This window comes from Megascapheus bottae, chromosome 6 (genome assembly GCF_031878675.1).
Source record: "Megascapheus bottae isolate mThoBot1 chromosome 6, mThoBot2.hap1, whole genome shotgun sequence".
Classification (NCBI taxonomy): domain Eukaryota; kingdom Metazoa; phylum Chordata; class Mammalia; order Rodentia; family Geomyidae; genus Megascapheus; species Megascapheus bottae.
In genome coordinates this window covers 68,442,187-68,450,008 of record NC_143514.1, presented here as the reverse complement: position 1 = coordinate 68,450,008, position 7,822 = coordinate 68,442,187, and positions in this window count along the sequence as shown.

The following is a 7,822-nucleotide window of genomic DNA, read 5'->3' as shown; positions in this document are numbered from 1 at the left end:
TTTAAGGGAATATAATGTTTCTTGTGAGGCAAGTTTAATGAGGGTGTTTTTTAAAGTCTGATGAGCCCTTTCCACTATTCCTTGTCCTTGGGGGTTGTAGAGGATTCCAGTAATATGTTTTATGCTCATTTGGGAGCAAAATTGTTTGAACTTTTGACTGGTATATCCGGGCCCATTGTCTGTCTTTATAGTTTGGGGTTGTCCCATGACAGAAAAAACATATAAACCATCGTTTATAACATCTTTTGTGGCCTCCCCTAAATGAGCAGAGGCACAAATAAATCCACTAAAGGTATCAATGGTAACATGTACATATTTTAACCTTCCAAAGGAGGGGACATGAGTAACATCCATTTGCCAAAGTTGTCCAGGTATGAGCCCTCTGGGGTTTACACCTACATGGGGTTCAGGGAGCAGGGTTAGGCAATTTTTGCAGTTTTTAACAATTTGTCTTGCCTGTTCTCTAGTAATTTTAAATTTTAAGCGCAGGGTATGAGCATTAAGGTGGTGAACAGCATGGGCCTCCTGTGCAAGGGTCACCGGATCAACTGTTTGAGATAAGGTAACTATTTGGGTTGCCAAGTCAGCTAATTCATTGCCCCGGGTTAGTGGCCCAGGTAGGCCAGAATGAGCACGAATATGTCCTACAAAGAAAGGGTACGAACGTTGTCTAATAAGTTTTTGCAATTCAAAAAATAATTGAAAAGTAGGTGTAGTAGGCTGAATAACCGGAACCATTTCTAAAACTTGTAAAGCTCTAACAACATAATGGCTATCTGAAAACAGATTAAAAGGGTGGGTCTTTAATAACCGAAAAACACAAAGCGCAGCAAATAATTCTACTAACTGAGCAGATTTAAAGGAAGTATTTACAAAGTGGGAAACATTATTAATAACATATGAAGCTTTTCCATTTTTTGAACCATCAATAAAGATGCTCAAAGTATTGGGGATGGGCTTTATTAAGGTATTTTTTAGAAAAACAAAAGGAGTAATATTAAGGAATTGAATAAGTCTGTCGCTGGGCATGTGAGTATCAAAGCTACCCTGGAACCCAGTGCATAAAACAGCCCAATCATCTTGTCTTTGTTGTAACCAATTAATTTGTTCCTTAGAGTAAGGGGTGATTATGATATCAGGATCCTTGCCAAAATATCTGACAGAAGTCTTGAGCCCCAGAAAAATAAGTTGGGAGACCAAAGAGGGGTAGGAGGGGAGTACCTTGGACTGAGAGGCGGAGGCATGAATCCATAACAGGGGCACGGTTTTTTGCCACAATAAACCGGTGGGTGTAAATTCTGTGGCAAAAATGATTAAATAAAGGGTCAAGGAGGGGTTGAAGTAACCTATATTTTGTTGTGTAATGGCCTCCTCTAACTTTATTAGGGCTTTTTCAGCTTCGGGCGTAAGTTTTCTGGGGGAGGAAGGGTCAGAATCTCCCTGTAGAATATTAAACAGGGGTTTGAGATCTCCTGTTGTTAATTTAAGGTGAGGACGTAGCCAATTAATGTCTCCAAGGAGTTTTTGGAAATCATTTAGACAATTTAGCTTATTTCTTTTGATTTGAATTTTTTGAGCATATATTAAAGAGGGTTCTAATTGAAAACCCAGGAACAAGAAGGGATAGCAAGTTTGAATTTTTTCTGGGGAGATAAAAAGTCCTCTGTCTTGTAAAGCAATAACTATTTTTTGAGTCACTTGATGTGCCTCCATTTCTAGTTTGGCAGCAATTAATAGGTCATCCATATAATGTATAATATATATATGAGGGTATTGAACACGAATTGGGTCTATGGATTGAGCCACAAATTTTTGACAAAGAGTGGGAGAATTAGCCATACCCTGTGGCAACACTCGCCATTGAAAGCGGGGATTAGGGCCCTTATGGTTTATTATGGGTATGGAAAAGGCAAATCTTTTACAATCTCCAGGATCGAGGGGAATGGAGAAAAAACAGTCTTTTATATCTATTACAATTTTAAAATATTCTTTAGGGATAGCTGTGGGAGAGCCAGGATGTTAGAAACCAGACGATGAACATGTCCCTAGATCAACCTGTAAGGCCTGGAAGGACTGGACTGCATCATGGTTAGCACTGTCAGCTAGTTTAGCTTTCCCAAGTTTTCCTTTAAATGACTCCTGGGGCTGCCTCTGATACCAGAGATAACATATGGCCTGGTGGTGGTGGGGGGGGGCTAACAATTGCTATCAGACCTGGGCAGAATGCTGGGCAGACAGCATTCTTTGGTTTGGAGGGGCATACAGCATTCCCTCCCAGTTCTGCACCCAAGAAAACCCACACAATTAGAAAATATACATCCAAGTATAGCAACCCCTCACATCAGTGTATCAATTCTGACTCTATTTACATTACTGCAGTTTAACTGCATACCAACTTTACTCAAGACATACTCATACCATTGGCGACATACTCAAACCTTTTACGACTTACATGAACATTCCATGATTATTTTCCCTTTTGAGCAAACATTTAAGAGAATTCCTTTCAGATCCTTTTTTTATTCAGATAAACCATTTTAAAGGAGAGTCCTTGCAGTGAGCTTGAAGCTCGGCCTATAATAAGAAAAAACATTCCTGGCGGGGGAGGCCCGAACCTTCCACAGTTTATAACAACTGTTCCTTCCTCTGGAGTTATAATTCTGGTGGTGGAGGAACAGAGGTCCAGTCCTGCGCTGCCTGCAGTGGCTCGGAACAAGTCTGAGTCAGCGATGTTTGCATCAGAGGCAGATTTTGGGCGGGAGGGGTCATTGGTTGTCATGGTGGGTAGGTAGGGCCCCCTACTGGGGCCCGAAGCCCGTTTCCTGAGACCGCAGATAAAGGCTGGCCATTTATATCGGTCTTGGACCGGCACTCTTTAGCCCAGTGACGGCCTCTTCTGCATTTAGGACAAAGGCCAGGGGGAAGGGGGAGGGGAATCGCCCCAGGAACATTGGGTTGTTTAATAGTTCCAGGGCATTCTCTAGCAAAATGTCCGATTTGTCCACATTTAAAACAGTTTTTAGGGCTAGGTATTTGTCCTAGTTTTCCTGAAGGTGGAGTCTGGTTTTGGAGTATGGCTCCAATGGCCAAATTAATAGATTTAGACATTTTATGTTCAAAGGAATCCACATCATTGCAAATTTTAATCATACCATTTAAATCTAGGGTCTTTGTTTTGCCTCTTAAAGCAGCTTTACAGGCTGCATTAGCATTTTCTATGGCCAACTGTCTAACTATAATATCATCTGTATCTACCTCACCTAATATTCTTTCAGCTGCTTCTAACAGTCTGGCAACAAATTGAGAATATGGTTCATTATTGCCTTGTACTACCCTGGAAAGAGAGGTAGTAACCGCTCCTGCAGCGGGCACGGCTCTCCAGGCGGCCAGGGCAGCCTGAGCAGTCTGGGTTAATATTCCTGCAGGGAGTTTTTGTTGTTTTTCCTCCGAGGCAAATTTGCCCCTCCCTGAAATTTTATCAGAAGACCATGAAGCCATTTGTGTATGTTTTTTATTGGTAATAGCTTGATTTTCTGCCTTATCTATAAATTCAGCTTTCCAGGTTAGATATTGACTCCTGGTTAAAACAGACTGTACAATTTTGTGCCACTCAAGAGGCAATAAATGTCCCTCACCCCCGAGGCCCTCCAGTACTGTTAAAGTAAAAGGGGCGTTAATTCCATAATTCTTAACAGCCGAATGTAGTTCTTTAATTTGTTTAAACGTCAATCTCCTATATGTAATTTGAGAATCTCTCCTTGCCTCCTCCTGATCACCCCCTTCCTCCTCAGAGGCAGAGGAATCTAGGTTTTGTCCCTCCTCCTGAGCCTTCTGGTGGTGTCCGCCTCTTCTTCTCCCGCTTCTCCTCCCTCCCCCTCTTGTTCCCGAGGTTGAGTGTTAGAGCGAGTAATTACCGGGAAGGAGAAGGAAACAGTTTGCGCCCCAGATTTGAGTCTATTATTGCGGCTCTTTGAGGCCGAGGGTGTTTTAGCGGGCTTGTTACCCGAGGCATGGGGGGTAGTCACGGCTTCCCCAACAAGATCCATTTGTAAATCATGAATTTGCAAAGTGAGGTCCCTTAACTCTCTTTTTTAAATGAAGCACGTTTTTTAATTCTGTCACTTGTTTCAAGAGAGAGTCTTTGGATTTAAGGAGACCTTGCACCTCCGGAGGAACAGAAAATGATCTCACCATTTCCTGTGGTGGGGCTGACTGGAGAGAGGTGTCTGGATAGGGGGGAGGGGTGGGCCAGTGAAGGGCCCTTATCTCTGGAGTCTGTGTAGCTGCAGAAACTTGTGCTGCCTCCTCCTCTAGCTCCACCTCAGAGGGGGGGTTGAGCCTGCCATTATCAGGAGAAGTCTTAGGAATAATAGGATAAATATTTTTATAAGGTTTTAGTGACATATTTTTCTTTTTAGTATAATTCCTGATGCTGTCTTCTAAAGGGGGTTGGACTTGTTCCTCTTTTTCGGGGATTAAAGGTGACGCCAAGCGGCGTCCTGAGGGCACAGGCTCATCAATCACAGAGGGAGTGCGTGAGCCAGGCCGAAGGCCAGTGACCATAGGTTTTTCATTGTCACTTTCACTTTTGCGAGACGGGCAACGTGACTCCGTTAGGTAATCCTCTGTTAAAGCTAGTAAGCGAGCACTGTCACCTCCCTCCTCTGCTTCCTTTAAAATATCTCTAATAACCCCATAGAAGCTAAAGAAGGCCTCGGGGATTTCCTCTCCCTGACGGAGTAAATCATTGATATTTTTTCCTACCTTATTCCAGGTAAGGGGATGGATGTCTGGTCCGTGCAAGACCAACCACGGACACTTTTCTCCAACAAAACAAAAGAATTTTACCAAATCTTTCTTTTTAACTCTTATTCCTCTCTCCCTAAGTGATCCTTTCATTTCTTTTATAAATAAAACCTCTTTTGATAATGCTTTGCCCATGGTTGATGGGACGGCAGAACTTACCTCAAGACTCTCCCACGGTGCACGAGCGATGCGGTGTGGGCGTCTCTACCTTAATATAATCGGGGTCCCCTGTTCTCCACGCCGTCCGGTAGGTCACCGTGCTTCGAGCCCCACGTTGGGCGCCACTTCTCCCGACCCGCGGGTTCAGCTATTCGTGCGGCTCGAAGAGGCACCTCCTGAAAGAAGAAAACCAATGGGGGAAAGAGAGGAAGGAGACCAGGCGCATAAAGAAAGACAGAGACAATCTGAGTCGCGTCAAGGTCTCATTTATTAAAAGTAAAGCAGGGTTTATATACCCTGAGTGTAAGGAAGGGAGTATAGAGGGGGGGGGAATGGAGAGTTTTTGTGATAACAAGAAGGAGAAGTCTCAAGGTTAGGGGTGGGTCAGGCTGTTCTTTTGGCCGTTGTGCTAACCCAAGCAACCACCTGCGGTTATTCCAAGAAGTATTTTGTGCAGATGACTCAACCAGATGCGATTTGCTCAAGGCTAGAGGGTCTTTGCTTCGTTCCGTTTAACTCCTTGGTCTCTGACAAGTTGCCAACCCACTACTGTACTAAGTGCTAAAACCTAATTATTGCTGCTGTTGAGCAAGGGCTTGCCAAGTACCAGGCCTTTTTCTCTCACCTTAAGCTGAGAAGGTAATGTCAGCCTTTTAAAAAATTTTATGCCAGTACTAGGGCTGCTTGAACTCAATCCCTTCACTCTCACTTAGCTTTTTTTTTTTTTTCCCCTTAAGGCTAGTACTCATCACTTGAAACATGCCTCCACTTCTGGCCTTTTGCTGGCTAAGAATTTTTGAAATGGCTGGGAAGGTGGCTTAGTGGTAGAATGCATGCCTAGCATGCATGAAGCCCTGGGTTCAATTCTTCAGTATCACATACATAGAAAAAGCCAGAATGGCACTGGCTCAAGTGGTAGGGTGCTAGCCTTGAACAAAAGAAGCTCAGGGACAAAGCCCAGGCCCTTAAGTTCAAGATCCAGGACTGGGGAGGGGGAGTGGAGAGAATCTTTGGAGTTCTTCTGTTCAGGCTGGCTTCCAACTGTGATCCTCAGATTTTCAGCCACCTAGAATTGCAGGTGTGCGCCACCAGCACCTAGCTGCTGCCAGCCTTTGTATAGATGAGGGGACTGAGGCTCCAGGAGGGCCCTAAACTACTACCTAGTAGGGGACTCAGAGCTGGCTGGTGAGGGCCCTCTGTGCCAGCGGGGAAGCTGAGGTCCGTGTGCAGGAAGGGACCTGCCAAGGCCTCAGAACACAGCAGGAATGTGGTCCTGCACCCTGACCTCATTCCGTTCTTCCATAAATCCCACATTACCCTAGACTGGACTGGTTTAGGAGACGAGATACTCTGAACAACAGTGCCTTGGAGGAAAACAGGACTCTGAGCAGCTGAATGACTTGAACTAACCTGGTATCTCTCCCCAAAGGCAGCTTCTTGAAGAGCCCCTCTGCTACGTAACTGTAACTGGGCTCATAGTCACAACTAACCAAAAGAAATCTCCTCTGGCTGCCTGTTTAATTCCGTCATTTCAGAGACAGAACTTTCTTTGTCATTTCTTTCTGGACTCTACCCAGTCTTTTTGATAGGTTGCTGCTTTCTCTATATCACAATCCTTCCTCTCAGCTAAGGAAGAAATTGAGTATAGACCATAGGATGGACAGCTCATAAGGGTGGGGAGGTAACAGGCGAGGCAAGGAAAGCCCCTTTCCTCTGCAGCCCCAGCTCCTGTCCTGCTGACTCAGGCAGCTGATGTAGCTCTCAGCCCTGCCAGGGCCTGCTGCCTCCTGCATGCCTGGGCCTCTGGACTGCGGGGTGGAAGCCTGGAGGCAAAGGGAGGCAACTAACACAGGAACTGAGTCAGGATAGACAGGCCGGAGCGAGCTAGAGCTAGGAGGCTTCCTGGCTTTGGCAGAAGGAAGAGGAGGAGAGGGGGGATTGAGGGGGTGCTCTAAGGAACTGTGAACCTTCAGATCCCCCTAGGACTTGCGGAAGCCCAGGCTGGATGACAAGTGCACAGGAAATCCTGGAGGAACCAGGGTAGAGGAGGCCACAGGAATGTTGTAGCGGGAGAGGGAAGGCCGAGTATGAATTGTCCCTTCTCCCCTGTTGAGATCCAGCTGGCAGGGGATGACCTTCTATGGCTGATTTTGTAGAACCACCTCATTAATAATGCTGTATGTGCTTATAATAATAAAGCTGGCCGGGCCTATTTCATAGGGCATTTACTTCTCTCTTGATTTCCTCTGTGCATTTCATGAACTCAATTTCATCCTCAGTGGCCTCACTCCCGTCTACAGGAATTCAGGCTCACAAAGGTCCCTGGGCCGTGACCACAGAAACCTATCAAAACTGAAGTCAGGCTGGGCACTGGTAGCTCACACCTGTAATCCTTGCTACTTAGGAGGCTAACATCTGAGCATCACAGTTCAAAGCCAGCCTGGGCAGAAAAGTATAAGACGCAACGAACTACTCAGAAAAAAGGTGGAAGTAGTGCTGTGGCTCAAGTGGTAGAGTGCTAGCCTTGAACACAAAGTGGTGCAGGAACAACATCCAAGCTCTGAGTTCAAGCCCCAGGGCCAGAAAAGGCACTGAGACTGGATGAGATCTCTCAGGAGGCTGAGACTGGAGGATCAGGGGTTGAAGGCAGCCCTGGCAGAAATGTCTGTGAGACTCATCTCCAATGGTAGCTCAACAGCCTTGACCAAAAAAAAGCTTAGTGAGAATGTGAAGCTCCTGAGCTGAAGCTTCAGTAGCAGTGCATGCACTTGCACACACACACACACACACACACACACACAAAGTTGGTATTTTAGTATAATTCTTTTCCATCCTTTTCTATGTCAATGCTTCAGTT